This window comes from Drosophila gunungcola, unplaced genomic scaffold (assembly GCF_025200985.1).
Source record: "Drosophila gunungcola strain Sukarami unplaced genomic scaffold, Dgunungcola_SK_2 000159F, whole genome shotgun sequence".
Taxonomy (NCBI): Eukaryota; Metazoa; Arthropoda; class Insecta; order Diptera; family Drosophilidae; genus Drosophila; species Drosophila gunungcola.
In genome coordinates, this window is record NW_026453320.1 from 88,756 (window position 1) to 109,211 (window position 20,456).

The 20,456-nt window shown below is 45.7% G+C and overlaps 1 pseudogene; it reads right to left on the bottom strand.

The window, feature by feature from the left end:
- Window positions 1-14,513: 14,513 nt before the first annotated feature.
- LOC128265815 (uncharacterized) lies at window positions 14,514-19,286 on the bottom strand (annotated as a pseudogene).
- Between the last annotated feature and the right edge of the window lie 1,170 nt (window positions 19,287-20,456).

A 20,456-nucleotide genomic window follows, 5' to 3' on the forward strand; every position in this document is an offset into this window, starting at 1 on the left:
TTGGTGGGCCTATATGCAGATGTTTGGTTTTGATATAAAATATATACCTGGTGCAAAAATGGCCCACGTAGATTTTTTTAGTCCGCTGCCACCGAAGGTAACTACTAATCGTATCCCAGACCTGAAAACAAATGCGTTTCGATGGCCGAAATATAGGACAATTGGTTGCTTGCTGAGCAGCAACGAGATGACGAAACTTTATACAATATTTCAGGAATTCAAAATGAAGAACTGGAAGAAGATTTGGCCATAAGCTGTACTGCAAATCGAATTTCGAAAGCAAGCCCTCTAGAACTATTTATTGGTAAAGAAGCGAGACTTTTTAATATGTTGCCCCTCTGTGAAGAAAATAATAAAGCAATGTTAGAAAAAAAAATTTCAATGTAAATATGGAAAATAATGGTAAATATGAAAAGAAAAGATTTGATAAAAACAAATGTAAGGTTAAAAGTTTTAGAATTGGTGATTATGTTTTGCTTAAAAACGAAGAGAGGCATCAGACCAAATTAGATAATAAGATTAAAGGACCACTCTTAGTGTCAGAGTTACTTGAAGGCGACCGCTATGTTCTAAAATCACTAACTAATAAACAAACGTATAAATACGCGCACGAAGCTTTAAGAAAAATGCCTGTTGAAGAGATTCCCAGAGAGTAAGACGTGTGTAATGAGAGAATATAAAATGATGATAGCTTATTGGTGGATTCCAATGAAGCAAGCGACGTCGAAGGCGACGTCGAGAGTCAGTTAGAGGATTCTAACTAAGATGTGGCATTGATGGACTTCAATGCGAATTTCTATACAATAGCCACTAGATTGCTGAAGGTACATGGTCATGTATTCACCTGGCTATGTTGAGGCGCCTAATTAGTGGTGGAAACCTGAGTGGTGTGTTTGTTGTAGATGGTATTAACATCTTTGGGATTCCCAAATTGGGAATCGATTTCTAGTAAAGGCTCTTCGCAAACGAATAATCTAATTAACTAGTAACTATTGGAAAAAGTAACAACGAGCGACGTATTAATACGTTTTATTATTTCTATGATCGTTTCCTATTGAGCGGTACCATCTAATTACTCTTAGTATTTTCTTTAAAATTTGTAACACACGAGGACGTGTGAATATCAGGATGGCCGTGTCGGATCTTTAGTTTGAAATGCTGACTTACTTGGAAATACACTTTTACTTAGAATTTGTTATGAATGCCACTCGTTGCTTTTTATTCCTCCCTTCGTATTCCTTTCTTTATATGAGTTTCTGTGTGTAAGTGTTGCGATGAGCCTAATGGATTTCTGTTATGTGAAGTCTCGGTGTGACATGGTACGAGTAAAAGAGACGGCCATATGGTATATGGCAAAGTATGTGAACAAGAGGATGCTTACCAATTTGAGCTCTATAAAAGGGAGTTCTGATGGATAGATCAGACAGTCTCGATCGAGGTGCGGTTACGAAAAGTTACGAAATGTCACAGCCGAGAAAGCGCACGGCTCGCAACACCGCAGAATTCATTGAGGAACTCGATGTTCCGATATAAACGTAAATGTATATAGGCGGCGCAAGCAGCGGCCGCGCATGAGAGAGAGAGTGTTATGCTCACATGGTAACCGAATGGTCGGCCGCGCATGCAGACATGCCGACTCAGCATTTAGGATGTGCATAACATTGTTGTGTGGGTCGAATTGATTTGCACTTGAAGTGCTGGGAATATTCGGACATAAGCAAATGCTGCAATGTTGCAGTGATATAAGCGGTACAGTGTGTACCCTATATGTGAGCATACTACAGTCCAATGGTCCACGCCCCCGCATCTGCGGCAAGCGTTGGCCGGATTCTGGATAAATCCATTGCGATCGGTGGTCCGTGTTTCTGCGGCGTATGCCTCCGTGGCGCCTCCGTGTCTTCCTGGCACCGCCTACACTCCGCACCCTGCTCTGCTCTTGGCCTTGGCAGATCTCAGCGTTGAAGCCGCAGCCTTGTAGACTCTCAGTCATTCGGCGTCTCGACTTTGCGATCTTGATCCTGGTACTCGGCACTTGATTAACTTGCTACTGGTCTCGCGTACACGCACTCGCTCTGATTCTCGCACTATTACTTCTCGGTGTGCTGCGCTTGCGCCGCCTTTTATAGCGTGTGATGGTCCTCTTATTTCCCTTTTCCAGCTCGCGTGATCGGGTCCCAGGTCCACAGCCGCACCGTTAGTTCACGTTGCGTCCTCATTGTACGGCTCCGAAGTCCGCCAATTTACCGTTCGACCCTGTTGCCCTTTCCGTGTCACGGTCCAATGTCCAGCGTGGTACCGTTAATTTACGGTGTCTCCGCCTTGCCCGGGTCCAAGGTCCGTTGTTTACCGTTTGACCTTGTGGCTCTTGACTCCTCCGGCATTCTCGCCTCTTTCGCTGTTGCTATGCAGCTCTCCTGCCTCGGAATTTGTGGGGAGTTTTAAGACTCCTTACAATTTTTTTTATTAGATTATTTAACAAATAAATATTATTAATTAAAAATATATATTTAAACCCTTTATTGATATCAACAAAATAAATACAAATAAACGCAATGGCAACCAAGGATATCAAAGAGATGTTTGCATGAAAAGTTTTAACCGAACGTATCGCCATTTAAAAGAAGCTAAATTATCTGTGAATCCGGTTAGGCTTGAGTGCCGATTAGAGATTCTAAATACGCACATTGAAAATGCTTCACTTTTGCAAGACCAAATAGAAGTGAACGATACAAAAGATGTATACCGCGAAGAGTTGGAAGAGAAGGCCGTTAAAAATTTAGTACTGTTTTGTATTAAAAACGCGAAACTTGTGACTGCAGTAGTTCGAGACGATTTATTTTGCGTAGCTTGTGAAGAAACTATTTCGAAAGCACGACGACGAAAAGGAGTGTTTACGATGACGTTCGATTGATCACTAACTTTAATACGGCGAGAGACGGGGCGAATTCGCAAGAGCGAACGGACGAAAGCTTTATTGGCTCCCGCTCTCACCCTACAACTAGTGCGCAAACACCGCCCCTCTGAACGGACGACGTCCTTCAGCCCAGAACGGGAAACAGGGCCAGTCGGTGGACAGCTTGGCTATACTCCCCGTCCTGCGTCCTGACGTCCGTCACGCGAACCTTGCTATCGGCGCCGGCGTGCACCGCTACCACTTGTACTAGCCTCCACTGCTGGGGCGGAAGGTGGTCTTCTGCGACGACGACGAGCGCTCCCACGACGAGGTTGGGCTCCCCCTGGTGCCACTTGGAGCGCTGCTGGAGTCTGGAGATGTATCGGGACCATCGATGCCAAAACCTGTGCCTGAGAAACGAGAAACTCAGCAGGTCAGGCTGATCTGGTCCGGGAGCGCCGCTGATGGTGGGGCCAGAAGAGGGCCGCCGATAAGCAGATGCCCGGGGGTCAGGGCCTCGCCGTCGGTTGGGTCGCTGCTTAGAGCTCCGAGGGCCCTGGAGTTGAGCACGGCCTCCACGCTGGTGAGCAGAGTTCCGAGCTCCTCCGCGGTCAAGAGGGTTGGCCTACCGTCCGAAGAACAGGTGCTTTGCAGACTTCACGCCTGTCTCTCATAGTCCGCCGAAGTGCGGTGCTCTGGGCGGTATGAACGCAAACTCAAATCCCTTTTTTGATGCGAATGATTCGATCCCGCCCCCCTGCTCCTCCAGACGGGCTCGGAACTCGCTCATGTGGCGATCTGCGCCGACGAAGTTGGTCCTCACACCATTATAGAGATCTGCTAAAAGGTAAGCTACACACAGCTCAAGGCGAGGCAAAGTTTTCGTCTTGAGGGGAGCTTCTTTCGATTTGGCGGTCAATAGAGACACTTTCAAGCCTTCAGCAGTTTGAGTCCGAACGTAGATGCACGCTCCATACGCTCGCATGGAAGCGTCAGCGAAACCACATATTTGTGGATCTGTGTTGACGAATCGCGATACCTTAGCGTCGCTTTAAACGTCTCCCACGATGTAAACAACTGCATCGGTAGCGACTCGTTCCAATCTAATTTTCAAAGCCACAGTTCCTGCAACAACATCTTTGCCTTTGTGACCAAAGGACACAAGAGGCCAAGCGGATCGAAAAGTCAAGCAGTCACCGACAAAATATTTCGCTTTGTCGCGTGAAGATCCAGGAAAGAGTCATCCAACCAACTGCTATAAGTGGCATTACAGCGCTATCACATGCGGATAACTCTGGGCAGTTTGAAAACCACTTTGCCAATTCAAAGTTTGCCTCTTGCAAGACCTGAGAAACTTCGTCTCGAAGGCTTTGTAGGTCCTCAACGCATCCGGCGCCAGTCAACAAATCGTCAACATAAAAATCATTCTGAATAAACTTTGCGGCTTTTGGATGAGTTGCTTGCGCCATCTCTCCTAGCCGCATTAAACAACGAATCGCCAAAAAGGGTGCTGGCGAAGTTCCATATGTAACGGTGTTTAACTTAAAGAATATCAGGGACTAAGAAGGATCTCGTCTCCATACTATAAGCTGGAAGTTTCGATTAGCTTCGTCCACCATCAATTGGCGATACATCGGCCGCAAGGGCAAACTTATGCAATCTAAACCAAAGCAGAGTCGAGTACAGCTCCTCTTGGATAGTTGGGCCTTCCATCAAGATATCATTCAACGCTACCTGCGTGGAAGTACGGCTCGATGCATCGAAAACTTCTCTCAACTTAGTTGAAGTAGAACGCATTTGTGCGGAATGAAATAGTGCGGAGCATTCGGAATTTTGTCATGAGGACATGTGGCCCATTGAAACATATTCCTCCATGAATTTAAGATACATCTTCTTCAGCGAAGAGTCCTTTGACAATTTCCTTTCTAGCTAAAAAAATCTACGTTTCGCAACTTCGTATGACGAACCAAGACTATTTGGGTTAGATTTGAACGGCAAACAAACCGAAAATCTACCGGACGACAATCTTTGAGTATTTTTCTCAAAGTGTTGTTGACAGAGTTGTTGCTCGTATGGACTTTAGCCTTGGGCGGCAAGTCCTCCACAGACCAAAATTTCTGCAGGGTTGTGTCGCATGGAAGCGTCAGCGAAACCACATATTTGTGGATCTGTGTTGACGAATCGCGATACCTTAATTTTAGGCAGCTGCAGAAGCGTCGCTTTAAACGTCTCCCACGATGTAAACAACTGCATCGGTAGCGACTCGTTCCAATCTAATTTTCAAAGCCACAGTTCCTGCAACAACATCTTTGCCTTTGTGACCAAAGGACACAAGAGGCCAAGCGGATCGAAAAGTCAAGCAGTCACCGACAAAATATTTCGCTTTGTCGCGTGAAGATCCAGGAAAGAGTCATCCAACCAACTGCTATAAGTGGCATTACAGCGCTATCACATGCGGATAACTCTGGGCAGTTTGAAAACCACTTTGCCAATTCAAAGTTTGCCTCTTGCAAGACCTGAGAAACTTCGTCTCGAAGGCTTTGTAGGTCCTCAACGCATCCGGCGCCAGTCAACAAATCGTCAACATAAAAATCATTCTGAATAAACTTTGCGGCTTTTGGATGAGTTGCTTGCGCCATCTCTCCTAGCCGCATTAAACAACGAATCGCCAAAAAGGGTGCTGGCGAAGTTCCATATGTAACGGTGTTTAACTTAAAGAATATCAGGGACTAAGAAGGATCTCGTCTCCATACTATAAGCTGGAAGTTTCGATTAGCTTCGTCCACCATCAATTGGCGATACATCGGCCGCAAGGGCAAACTTATGCAATCTAAACCAAAGCAGAGTCGAGTACAGCTCCTCTTGGATAGTTGGGCCTTCCATCAAGATATCATTCAACGCTACCTGCGTGGAAGTACGGCTCGATGCATCGAAAACTTCTCTCAACTTAGTTGAAGTAGAACGCATTGGTGCGGAATGAAATAGTGCGGAGCATTCGGAATTTTGTCATGAGGACATGTGGCCCATTGAAACATATTCCTCCATGAATTCAAGATACATCTTCTTCAGCGAAGAGTCCTTTGACAATTTCCTTTCTAGCTAAAAAAATCTACGTTTCGCAACTTCGTATGACGAACCAAGACTATTTGGGTTAGATTTGAACGGCAAACAAACCGAAAATCTACCGGACGACAATCTTTGAGTATTTTTCTCAAAGTGTTGTTGACAGAGTTGTTGCTTGTATGGACTTTAGCCTTGGGCGGCAAGTCCTCCACAGACCAAAATTTCTGCAGGGTTGTGTCAATTGACTCCAACGCTTCCTCCTGGCAGCTGAGATGTACCAGTTTTTCAACGTTAACATTATTTTCAGAGGCACATCTCCCTGACACTATCCAGACGAGAACTGTCTTATGTAAGATGGGGAATTCAGGCCCCTGCTTTATCTGGCCACTAGATAAAAGTTCAAAGAACGTATCAGCGCCGATCTATTTTTTGGGGCTTGAAGAAGAATGGATCTGCCAACTGAATATTTTCAAGCACTCTCCACCCGCTGGTGTTCACTGCTTGATCCGGATGATAACCAGAAATATTTTTCATAATCTTCACAATCGTGTGTATTTTTTTGTGGCTTGGGCATTAGTTCCACCAATGCCTCGCAAGCTCATGCACACGTCCTCTCTTGTAATTTTGAGCCTCTGAGCGAGCTCATCGGTTACAAAATTTATTTGTGAACCAGAGTCGAGCAACGCTCGAGCTAATACAAACTCGCCACATTTAGTTTGAACGCTCACAACAGCAGTTGCAAGAATGACTCGATCCGATGCATTCGCATGCAACACATGCATGAAGGAGACTCCTGCATGAGAGTGGGCTGAGAAGGGGGTGGCTACGCGAGATTTGTGTTTGGGGAATATATGAGTAGCAAAGTGTGAATTGCACATCTGCAATCTGTTCGATTTGCATTTTTTGACCGTGTGACCCTTTCTTAAGCAGTTAATGCATATGCGTCCTCTTATAGCAAAATCGAATCTTTGCTGAACTGTTAGGGCTGCGAAGGAAGCGTAGTTTCCAATCTGATGTTCGGCTGAGTTGCAATACACGCATTGAACAGAGTCGTTCCTGGCAGCGACAAACGAATAACTCATATTTCCATTCTTCTTAAGGTGAGATTGGGTCTGCTGAACAGTTTTCGGCTTGGAAGCCTCTTCCGCTAACATGTGTTGGTATCGCCTGTTGAGGCCCGCCTCACAATCGCTCCAAAGTGGAAGCGAAGTATAATCTAACTGTTTTTCCCATTTTCTTTTAGTTCCTGCATCGACCTTGCTCATTACCAGATGGACTAAAATAGCATTATTAATGCGTCTATCATCCACAATAGACAGCAAGGACAGCGACCGTGTCGATGAGGGTTCTTAAGGCTGTAGCTGAAGGCTGGTTAATTTTTTGCAAATAAAAAGTGTCGGTATGTTGTCAAAAAATAAGACAATCATTATCGTACACCCGCTTCAGGCTAGCAACGCCTTTGGGATAATTTTCCGCTGTGACTTGAAAGGACCTAACTGTTCCTAAAGCGTCTCAAGCTAAATATCTTTAAAAAAGGCTTATAAAATTTTTAAATTCGGAGTGTTTACCGCCAAAAGTTGGGAGCGCAACGCTCTCGATATTATTTTGTTTGCACTTATTTAAAATCGAAATCAGCAATGACTTTGTCATTACGGCCCTCTCTTCCAAGTCTTCGCGGTATACATCTTTTGTATCTTTCACTTCTATTTGGTTTTGTAAAAGTGAAGCATTTTCAATGTGCGTATTTAGAATCTTTAATCGACACTCAAGCTCGACCGTATTCACAGATAATTTAGCATCTTTTAAATGGCGATAAGTTCGGTTAATACTTTTCATGCAAACATCTCGTTGGTGTTTAAGCTCTTCGATATCCTTAGTTACCATTGCGTTTATTTGTATTTATTTTGTTGGCATTCAAGAGATATTAAATATTTATATTTATTAAATTATTTATTTGTTAAATAATCTAATAAAAAAATCAACGAGTAATATACCGATCGCACACAGTGTAGGGGAGCTATTTGCCGAGAGAATTACAGCGAAAAATATCTAAATAGGGTTTTTATACTTTTTATATAAACCCTGCGACAGTACTATGCCGCACGCACGCACTGTAGGGGAGCTAACGCAAAATAGCGGCAGCGGTTTTTCTTTTTATTAAGAAAAGCTTAAATATATACAGAATTTATACCAAAGACAGAAGAGGAAAAAGTAGAAAAGTTCCGTTCTCGCGGGACCGCCGCAAAGCTATACTTCGCGGGACGGATGGCGGTCAGGTTGCCGCTCGTCCTTATTGCTAGTTGCGTCGACTCTGTTCTCGACGCCTTAAGTCCTTCAGGATGCCAGCGGCCAGATTAGCTACCGCATCCCAATTCCTCTGGCTTTCCAGCACTTATCCACTGTCAGGAAACGCAGATGAAGAATGCGTGCTCCGCATCTTTGATGCTTGCTGTGCCGCAGTGGCTCGTGCTTGAACCTGTACCGTCCGTGCCCGGAGATCATCTGTGTGAGGTAGAAATCTACCTGCCCGTGTCTTCTCTGCAGCCAATGGATTAGACTGGGGACTAACCTGTGCGTCCACCGTCCTGTGCTCGCACTGTTCCACCTCCTCTGCCAAGCCTCTATCGTGCTGCTGCGCTGGGTGCTACTTCCTGTACTTCCTATCCTTCATTCTGCCGCCAGGAGGTCTATCGGTATTGTACCGGCTATCACTAGCGCGGCTTCCTCTGATACCGTGCAGAAGCTGCTTGTGATGCGCAGTGCGCAGCGTCTGTAGAGAGCTTTGCACTGGCGAATATATGTTGCGGTCCTCGGCCCATATGGGCGCGGCGCACAGGATGGTTGAGGTCACCACTGTGGCTATGATCCTTCTGCCGTGCTGCTTTGGTCCTCGGGTGTTGGCCATCATCCTTGTGATGGATGCAGTTGATCTGGACGCTTTGGCTGCTGCATACGCTAGGTGGGTCTTGAACGATAACCTGTGATCGATCATTACCCCAAGGTACTTGATTGAGTCGCTTGATGCTTTTAAAGTTGAACCGACTCGAATTGTTGCCTTCTCAACAATCTTCCTGCTGCTTATTAGCTCTGCCTTCGTTTTGTGCTAGGCAAGCGATAGCCCGTAAGGGTGTCAATGGAGAGGCTGCACCTTACCGTGGCCTTTTCGATGGCTTTCGCTACTGTCACCAGCGCTATGTCGCTACTACGGTGCATCTCTGCCTTAGGATCCCGTCGTACATGGCGTTCCCCAGAATCGGGCCCAGTACTGAGCCTTGAGGTACTCCTCCTGCCACCTGGTACTCATGTTCTCCGAAGTCAGAAGAGTATGTGAACACTCTGTCCTTGAAGTAGTCCGCTACGAGGTCGGTAAGGTAGTCAAAAATTCGCATTAGACGAAGCGGTCGCAGGACAAGGTTCCAGTTGGCGTAGTTAAATGCATTCTTGACATCCAGAGTGCAGACAAGGCAGTACTCTTTTGAGCCGCCTATCCACCTTTCTTCTTCAATTGCCTTAGCAGCCAGTTGGGTGACCGCTCGGATCGCGTCAATGGTATTTTTTTTCTTCCGGAAACCAAACTGGTGGTCCGAGAAAGCTCCGAGTTCGTCGAGCTCCTTTTCGAGGCGGGTGCATATTATGCCATCAAATATCTTACCCATCGTATTTAGCATACAAAGGGGTTCGTGAATATGCCCGGGTAAGCTGCCACTATTGTGTGCAGCGCAGCATTGAGAATGCCATCCGGACCAGGGGCTTTTCCAGCCTTGGTTTTCCTTAGTGCTGCCAGTACTTCGGCTTCGCTAGTGAGTACGGTATCGCCTAATCCGGTAACGAAGCCAACGCCTCAAGGAGGATGGTTCCCCATGCGTTGAAATCACCTGGGATGAGGATTGGTGACCTGACGCGTGCGTCGTCAGCGATCTCCTGCATTATTGCTCTGAACTAGCGGCAGCGGTGTCGGTGTGCGTGTGTATGTGTACGCGGCTAGCGGCTCTTCCTAGGCAAATGCTAACCGAGAATGATACACTGACCGATAACTAAGGGCAACGAGTATACAAGCCGAAAGGCGCGCAAAAAAAAAATAAAAAGCGCGGGAAAATTCTGAAAAGCGCGGGAAAATGTTCAGACAAACTGCGGCGAAAGTTTTTGCCGCTAATTTTTGAGAACTACACTTTTCACAATTTGCACTTTTTTTCAGCTGTTTTATTTATACCCTAGATTGGTGCTCACTACGACGAAAATTGGGGGAATTAAGTTTGGACTAATTTGGTCGACGACGAGTATTTTATTTGCTTGTTTATGGGCCAAAGCGATTCACATATAATTCGAAATATATTATGTTTATTGCAGAATTTTGGTTGTTAGTACATGCAAATTTTATTTCTTGGTTAGAATTCTCACTATCTACCGATTTTTACACGAATGCAAAAAGTTGAAAAATGGGCTAAAACACAATTGACAAAACCCCACAGATTAACTTTCAACTTTCAGCACTCTACACCTGGTTGGCCGACTTAATAATTGCTACTTCCTTTTGGCGGCAGCAGCAAATTAAGCAATTAAATTTGCAAAAACGTCTGGGGCAACTCAAGGAACGGCAGAAAAATATCCAGCGACAAAATATTGTTGAATTTAATTTTTTTGCCGAACCGACACGAATAAATTGGTTTTGAGTATTGTTGGTAATTTTTATAGTTTTTCACAAAAAAAAAATTAAAACAACTCGCGAACTCTACTGCTATCACTTCGGGGTCACCATGAAAATTTAATACTGTTTTGTAATAACAACGCGAAACTTGTGACTGTAGTAGTTCGAAACGATTTATTTTGCGAAACTTGTGAAGAACTATTTCGGAAGCACGACGACGATTGGTTACAATGACGTTCGATTGATCACTAACCTTAATATTTCAATAATTTGTCTTAGAACCTAATTTATGCTACGGTGGCGAGAGACGGGGTGAATTCGCAAGAGCGAACGGACGAAAGCTTTATTGGCTCCCGCTCTCGCCCTACAACTAGTGATTTCATATACAAGCGCCAAGGGCGCAAAAAACCTAAATCAGAGAAAGGTAACGAATACGCAGTCATCTTAATTTGCGACTTTTTCCATTTTCATTTGATTTTGTGACTGGTGCAAGGTTTGCAACCGCAATCACCACACCCTGCTGCACATGACCGGTAGCTTTAGCGCTAGCAAGATTTACCAACACGCAGAGCGTTCGCTTCTCCGCCGCGCTCAGCATTCTCTATATCGGCACACTCGCTCTCATCACTTCTCCAACGTCACAGTGTAAACGTCTTTCCGACGGCTTTAATCATCCTGGGGACCGGTCTGAAGACCTTTGACACGTCCGCTCTCATCGACCCGTGCACCCCGACCAGCTGTATCGACGAATCGATGGCGCCTGCATGGCGACAATTCAGTCGGTATGTAATTTTACTGCGATCAATATAGGATGCTTCCAGCGATTTCCGAAAATTTTCAGCTTCAACGACAGAGCTCCATTATGGTTCAAGAACTAGAAATAGGGCCACTCCCAAATGTATAGCTTCTTATCTTAATATAGTGCAGTTCTGACGCACTACTTTCATCTCCATTATTAGTCTAAGGTGTCCTTCAGACGAAACTAGCTAGTATTACAATATCATAGTCGGATTCACTCCCCAGTGAATGCTATGTTCCCTGGGTTTTCGTTTATATATGTTTCGTTTGTTGTACTTAAATGGCGCTGTGATTCCTACACACATTATCCGTGATACGGGACTTACATCTCGTTCTGAGGGCTCATTCAGCTGCTCTGTACGTTTCAGGAAGTCTATTCCCAGAAGACCTCGTCGAGGATTAGTAATGTCGTCAGATTTCTAAGCTTTTGGGTACCAGATCTGAAGCTATTGGCCTCTAAAATTTTCCGCCGTTATGCTTTGGCGACAGCAGTGAAGCTGCTGAACCATCCTAACCATCTAGAAAATCCATTCCTCGCAGTGCCTCAAAGTCCTCTGCTACTCGAAGTAATTTTCTTACTGTTATATATATATATATATATGTATATATATATATGTGTGCGTATATACCTAGATCTATGTGCAATTTAAACATTTTTATAATCATAAGTTCGCAACTCCAAATAAATTAAAAATATAATTTTATTTTATTCAACTGATTGTTACAAGAAATTAGATTTATTAGACCTATTAGATTGTGGTCTCAAACTGAACTTAGCTTGCTGATCTGATTTTGTTGACGATCAAGCCTCGGTCTCGAGCTTTTCGGGATTGAGTGAAACTTTAATTTCTCTTGGATTCAAGTGTCTTGACTTTTGGATACAAGTGCGCTCTTAGATTTTACGACTTAGTAATGTCTTTGAATTGAAATAGGAGTTTATGTATTTGCGAGCCGAACTTTGATTGTCTTTGAACGTGTGAACGTGACAATTGGGGGAAGTTGTTTAGTCTACAGTTTTGGGTGTTAAGCTGAGACTAACATTTGGGGATTGTCCGTTGGCCTTCGATTGTGGGCTCTTGTTACAAGGGTGTATAATTCTAAGGTAGTATAGGGTATATTGTGGATACATAAAGGGGTATATTCATAGTGTTATGGGACTGTTTATGTGTTGCTTTGAATTTGGCCTGTCCTCAGGGCGATAACGTAGGGGATAACATAATATTATCTGATGCAATATTTTTCTCAGTAGTATGAACATTCTTATTTGATGCAATTGGTTGTTCTTCACGTTTAGAATATTTTACAATAAGTTTCATAGGAATATTTTTAAATTTGTAAATTGAATATAATGTTAAACTTAGTATAGTGATTACAAACGTGGTTAAACATATTATCTGAAATGTATTGTATTATTTTATATGTGATTCGACTATTTATTTAGTTTGGATATTGAACGTAGAGGGGGATGGCCGAGTCCTCTGGAGGGTCCTGGAAGGTGCACAGGTCCTGAAGTTGAATGACGAGTCGTAGGTGTTTCGGTGTTTGGTAGGGGTGTGGGCGCAACCACTTTTATTCACTATGAAAATCGAACTAACTATTCTAACTTATTCTAATGCTATTGAGAGCGCAGTGGAGACTTCATGGAGACTTCGTGGTGGGGAAAAGGGAAGCTGGGTGAGAGCGGAGAGCAGATGGGGAGAGCGGAAAGCCGGGAATACCGGGTGCTCCTTCGTGGCCTGAACATTCCGCCCCCCTTGCAATCGCTAGCGTTGCAAAAGAAGATGGCTTCTAAGGTTGGCGGCAGGCGCCGGAAATGATCCACCCAAAAACCGTCTTCTGGGCGACCGGCAGTCCTTCGTCGACCATCAGGAACCACGACTGGATCACCTTGGGGTACACGTCCGCCCCAAGAATGACAGAAATTGTGGCGGGAAGATAGAACCGCTCATCCGCGAACTGTATGCCCTTAAATTTGGTACGGACGGCGTCGTTGAGTGTCCGAGTCGGTGTGCGAATGCCCACCTTGGGCTCGACTTTGAACACCACCTCCATCTTGGTCGTCCCGCATTTGGACTGTATCGTCGCGTTGCACACCTTGTCATCACCAACACTGGTCGTTGGCAACCGAAATGCGGCGGCCCGAGAAGCGTCGATGCAGCTCACTGGTGTGCAAGGGTCGATTAAAGCTGCGGTCTCGAAAGTCTTGCTTCCGGTCTTCACCATCACCGAAGCAGTCGGAAGGACGTTGACGCTGTGCCGTTGTAGCAGCGATGAAAGCGACGGAGCTGGTGTAGGGGAGGCTGAGCGCTGCCTTGACGTAGGCGTCGGGCGATTTGGCGGATTTTGCCGGCGCGAACACTGCCCAGAATTAGACCGCTCATGCATATGCAGCAGCGTGTGGTGGTTCCGTTGGCACTTCTTGCATTTTCCACTGCGACAGTCAGCTTTCGAGTGGTCGTGGGCAAGACAGTTCGAGTAATACTTGTTTACCAAGACTGCACGAAGCCGCTTCTCAGCGCTCAGCTTCAGAAACCTGCTACACTTCCGTACAGGATGGACTCCCTTGCAGACTCGGCAACGGTAGGATTTAATATCTCGAGTACGTCTGCCGTCCAGGGGTTCTTCGGTGCGTGTTCGGGGAGCCATTTTTCTGATCTAGATCATGGATGAATGAAGGTGAATAAAGGGAAATCATATTAGGAATTGTGGATAACAACTTAGGACTAAAAAAATGTGGGCCAATTTATTGTGGAAGTTTTGAAGGCTCCACAGGCAGAAGTACGACTTTGGTGATTGGACGTTTGACAACCCCGCGTGCCGTGCGGATGTCCACTACACGGACATTGCCATCGGCTCCTGGGAAGACAGAGTCAATTCTGCCGAGCCGCCACTCGTTGGAAGGCAAATTCTCGTCCTTTATGACAACCATGTCGCCGACGTGAAGATTCTTCTTTAAGGTATTCTTCCTTCCATCGCATACGAAACTGCTGATGGAGAGCCTTTAGATGCTGCCAGCGGTTGATCATAGACCTGGTGTCCCCTTTGACTTCTGGTTCCACGGTAGACAGGAGAGGTCCTCCAACAAGAAAATGACCTGGTGTCAGGGCCAAGAGTTCAGTAGGGTCTTCGGACACAGGGTAGAGTGGCCTGGAATTTAGGCAAGCTTCAATTTTTGCCAGAAGCGTCGAAAGCTCTTCGAAAGTATATTTTCGAGTGGCTGTGGACTTATAGAACAGTGTTTTAAAGCTTTTAACACCAGCTTCCCATAGGCCTCCCATGTGAGGGGCTCCCGGAGGTATAAATTGCCAGGTGAGCTGCTGATGACCATAGGCATCTGTCACAGACTCTTTTACAGCCTGAAGGAAGTCGCGAGAAAGCAAGGCGGCAGCGCCAACGAAGGTTTTTCCGTTGTCAGACTGGACTTGTCGAGGACACCCTCTCCGGTAAACGAAGCGAGCGAAAGCGGCGAGAAACTTCTCGGTCGTGAGATCAGAGGTAGGCTCTAAGTGGATGGCCTTGGTGGAAAAACAAACGAACACTAACACATATCCTTTGTTATGAGACACGCTCTTCCGGTATAATTTTTAATTTCGAATGGGCCGGCGAAGTCCATTCCCGTGTACGTAAATGGTCGGGAGAACGACGCACGGTTTTTCAGCAAAGTGCCCATCAACTGTGTTTGTAGCCTTTTCTTGTAGATCACGCATACCTTGCAGGAGTTTACTATTGCCTTTACTAAGTTCTTTAGTTTTGGTATCCAGTATCTCGACCGAATGAGGCGTACCATTAACTGGTTGCCGCCCTGGAGGGTTATGCGATGAGTGAACTGGACAAGTAGGCGAGAAAGTGGGCAGCTATATGGAAGGATAACTGGATGCCGTTCATCATATTGAAGGCTGTCGGAGGCCGTCACGCGACCGCACGCTCTTATCAGACCATGTTGATCTATGAACGGGTTCATGCTCAGGATAGAACTTGAAGAAGGCACAGAGCGCTTTTCACTTAAGCAGTGATAATCATGGGAGAAGACTTTGCGCTGAGTATTCAGAATAAGTAGTCGTTCCGCGGCGGAAATTTCCGCCGCTAGCAGGTGCTTATCAGAGGGTGTTGCTTGTTTTTTGCATCGCTGGATGAAACGATTGACATAAGCGAGAACCCGCAGTGCTTTGTCGAACTTGGAAAAACGGTCAAGGAAATCTTCAGACGGAATAGTTGCGACGTGGGACTTAAGGGGACGTTTCTCTAGCTCGGTCGCTGGGGAATTGTCGCCCTGACTTGGCCATTGGCTGCGTGGCTTTTGCAACCATGCGGGACCATGCCACCAAAGAGGATTGTCGACCAATTCCTGAAGTGCTACGCCTCTACTGGCCAGGTCTGCGGGATTGTGTTCGGATTGAACATGCGACCACTTCTCGGCCTTTGTAGACTGGGTAATCTTGGTCACCCTATTGGCAACAAAAGTAGTCAACTGGCAAGCTGGCTTGTTTAACCATGCGAGCACAATGGTGGAGTCTGTCCAGCAGAAGAGTTCGGATGTGAGTATTGGCATACTCGGAAGAACACTTGCTGCCATTTCAGCCAGTAACAAGGCCCCGCAAAGCTCTAATCTGGGAAGCGATACCGTTTTTTTCCGGCGCAACTCGCGTCTTTGCAGTGAGAAGGTGCACCATAGTCGTATGCCCCACTTCCACTCGTACATAGATCGCAGCACCGTATGCCGTTTGAGACGCGTCACAAAAACCGTGATGCTCGACTCTGAATTCTGGTCGGAAGGAGACCCACCTTGGAATGCGGATTCGATTTAAGGCAGAATAGCTTTGTAGAAAGCTCTGCCATCTCAGACACAGATCACTTGGAAGTTCGTCGTCCCACCCCAGGTCCTGCAGCCAAATCTCCTGCATGAAGATTTTCGCACGCACTACGAAGGGCGCGAGCCACCCTGCAGGGTCAAACAACTTGGCAATTTGTGACAGAACCTGGCGTTTTGTAAGGGACGATTCATCGGATAATTCGGGCGGAACAAAGAAATATTCATCAGATGTGGCTTTCCAACGGACACCGAGCGTTTTTGCCGTGCTTTCGGCATCGATCTCCAGAAAATCGGAGCGCAGGAGATGGTCACTCGGAATGTGAGCCAAAATATCCTTATGATTGGACGTCCATTTTCTCAATGGAAACCCAGCGGAGTTGAGGGCACTTTGTAGCTCTTGAATCGAGAGCCGAGCGTCTTCTTTAGAGTCGGCGCCAGCTAGGATATCATCTACATACATAAAATGACGAATGTCATCACTCGCTTTAGGATGGCTGTGTTGTACGTCAGTTGCCAGTTGTTGAAGCACGCGAATGGCCAGGTACGGAGCGCAATTGACTCCAAAGGTGACCGTTTTCAACTCGAACTCTCGGATGTCCCCATCAGGATTACGGAACAATATCCGCTGGAAAGGCGTGTGCTTCGGATCTACCCAGATCTGCCGATACATCTTTTCAATATCGGCGCTAAACACGTATTGAAAATACCGCCACTTTAGGATTTGAATGGTAAGGTCGGACTGTAAGACTGGGCCAGCATGAAGGATATCATTTAAACTGGCCCCATTCGCAGAAGGACTGTATGCGTTGAATACTACGCGCAGCTTTGTAGTAGTGCTCTCAGGCTTAAGTACGGCATGATGTGGAAGGTAGTAGCTGGCGAAATCGTGGGTAGGAAAGACCTCTCTCATATGGTTCAGATCCAGATATTCTTGAATCACTGAGTCGTATCGTATCTTTAGCGGAATGTCTCTTTTTAAGCGTTGCTCGTTTCTCAAAAATTGAGATAACGCAAACAACCTGGAGTACCCTAACCCTGACCCTGGATGTTCCGGGTCGCGAAAAGGTAGGGTTACGACGTATCTGCCGTTCGCATCTCTCGTGGTCGTTCGGAGAAAATTATCTTCGCAGACGGAATCGGATTCCTTTACCAACTTTATTGGTAGATCCTCCACCTCCCAGAATTTGGTGAGGATTTATCTAAGCCATTGTCGTACGCTTGGGAAATTTGCGTAGAGAAGGTGGCAATCTGACTCTGGGTGGAAGCGGATACTGGTCCATTGAGCACCCACCCGAAAATTGTTTCTTGTCCAAGGAGGGAGCATCAGATGTTGGTTTTTGCCCCATTTAGGAGAACCGAAGGCAGAATGTCGGCTCCTATCAGAATATCTATCTGTGCGCTCTCATAAAATTTCGGATCCGCCAATGGTAAATCGGGAAGATTTCGAAGAAAGTCTTGCGGAATTGGGTAGGAAGGCAGATTCCCTGCCAGTTGAGGAAGGACATAGGCTGACGTCTCTAACTGCAGAGCGGGCCTACTTGGAGATCTGATTGTAAAATGACAGAGCTTCTTGGACTGGGCGGACACTGTCTGATTTAAGCCTGAGACTTGGGCTTGGACGACTTGGAAGGGTAATTTGAAAAGATTGAGCAGACGTTCTGTCACAAATGTTGCTTCGGATCCTGAGTCGATAAGGGCACGAGCTTGGAAATTCGAACCCAGGTGGCAAATTTTTATGATGGCTGTCCCCAGCAGAACCGATCTTGCACCTGACGCAAAACAGACTTGCTCTCCCGACTGGTCATCGGAAGCGGCTGAGCCTTCTGTCGAAGTTGCTGGTCGTGACATGGGAACATCAGGCCGACTTGGAGGGCTGGCAAAAGGGTTGCTTCGGTGCAGCAGCGTATGGTGGCGACTGCGGCAGGTGAAGCAGCTGTGGGTGCTTGTGCAGTCCCGAAGCTGGTGCCCTCGGGCAAAGCAGTTCAAGCACAATTGCTTGTTTCGGATATAGGCGGCCCGCTCGTCTACTGTCATTTGGAGGAAACGTGGACAAGTGCGTATAGGGTGGCTTTCCCTTGAGCACAGATCGCAACGTCTCGGTTTCGGAACTATCTTAGTCTCATAAGAATTTATTCTGCTTAAAGACCCGCTAGCGTTCGTTGCTTTGGACTGCGAATGACTTGACCCAGAAGGTCGCACGTCATCTATGGCCTCGAGGGTTCGATGGCGCTCAGTGAGAAAGGTGTTCAGGTCAACCCATTTTGGAATTGCGGCTTTATCGTGCAAGGACTGCTCCCATAAGGAAAGTGTAAGCTTGGGGAGCTTTGACGAACACATATAGACAAGAATGCAGTCCCAATCTGTAATCAGGATTCCGGACAGTTCCAAGGCGTTCAGACAGCCTTGAATCGTAGTTTGCAGTTCCTTTAGAGCTGCCCCAGATTCTTGCGAAATCGACTGGAGGTTGAAGAGGATTTTAAGCTGGCTATTTACTAGCAATCGCTTGTTGTCGAACCGCTCAGTTAGGTTATCCCAAGCTGTGCGAAAGCCATCGTTGGTGAGAGGGGAATTTGCGATTATGGCATGCGCGTCACCGCTCGTTTTAGCGTTTAAGTGGAACAGCTTTTCCACAGGCGTGAGCCTTGGATTATTTATATATATCGCTGTAAAAAGGTCCCGGAAAGTGGGCCAGCGTAGGTAATCGCCTGAGAAAACCTCTGTGTCGCACGGAGGCAGCCGACAGCCAGAGGAGATATAGTTCTGGGCAGGGGCTTGAGCTTGAGCTGGCGGAGCTGTGCCCTGTTGGATTATATCTGTGAGCTGAGCGGCGTATCTCTCATACACTGTATAACAGTTGTTATACTTTGACTTGAGAAGGGCAATGTGGAAGCTGAGCATACGTCGAACTCTTTCTCCACCTTGTCCCATAACACTCGGACTTGCTCCCGACGGATTTGGAGCATGGAAACGCTTGGAGTTTCGTTCCCAGGAGTGTTGGTTCTGCTTTCGAGATCGCTTAGACGATCTGAGACCGCAATGAACTTATTTAAAGCTAACTCGTAAGCAGTTGAAGCCATTTTTTGTATGGATCGAGTCACCCTTGAACTGAAAGTAGCGGGTTTGGCGTTTGGACTTAATGAACTTGGAGTTTTTGGCGTAGCCGGCTTCACCACGATGCTTGGTGGGCTCTTAGAGCTTTTGGTTGCCAGCGGCGAGAGCGTGGATACATTTTTCTTATCGTCTCCACCGAGCATACTAAGACCAAAAAACGCTCGCGAAAAGCTGTGGATCTCGCCACACTATGTTTGTGTCAGTTTGGATGAAAAAAAAAATGTGGAATTGTAGGTGTGTGGAACGAGTTGAAAAAAATAGTATTGCGAAGTTTTTATGGATTAGGGCTTTTCCGGAATGTTGGAATTTGAAATTTTCAATTAACCAGGCCAGAAAACAAAACAAATAGGCGGAATTGTATGTGTGTGGAACGATTGGAATGGGGCACGCTACTTGAAAAAATTGTATTTTTGAGTTTTTATGGACTCTGACTTTTCCGGAATGTTGGAATTGGAATTGGAATTTTTCAATTACCCAGACGAGAAAAAAACAAATATTGATTTTGTGCATAAGCCACCACCTGTTTCTTTCTGCACCTCCGCCCAAGAATAGCTGAAATCAAATATTCATATATGTATTTTGGTCAAATAACCATATGTAAGAGGCTGCACTGTAAATGTGTATTTTCGCTCAGAGTAAAATATGTAAGTATGAAGCCTCTGTAAATATGTACACTCGCTCAGAGAAAAATATGTAAGTATGAAGCTTCTGTAAGTATGTGTGCTCGCTCAGAGAAAAATATGTAAATCTGAAGCCTCTGCAAATATGTATTTTCGCTCAGAGACTAAAATGTAAGTAGATCAGAGAGTAATATGTAAGTAAAAAATGCGATTGGACAATTTTGTATTTTATTTGCAGCGCCGACGGGAAAAATGTAAATGTATGGTTGCATGTAATTTTTTACCAGGAGAGGTGAAACATAGTTAATATTTCTGGCCGGCGGGTATGTGTATTGTTTGTAATTGTGATTTTTTTGTTTTGGAGATAAGTGGACTGTAGAATGTATGTAAATGTGAATGTAAAATGTAACTTTGTGAGCGGAGGCTCTACACAGTGAAAAAGAACAAAAACGAATGGGGGCCAATATTGCCGGAACACTTTAATTGAAAATTGTTATATTTTTCACTGTGGCACGC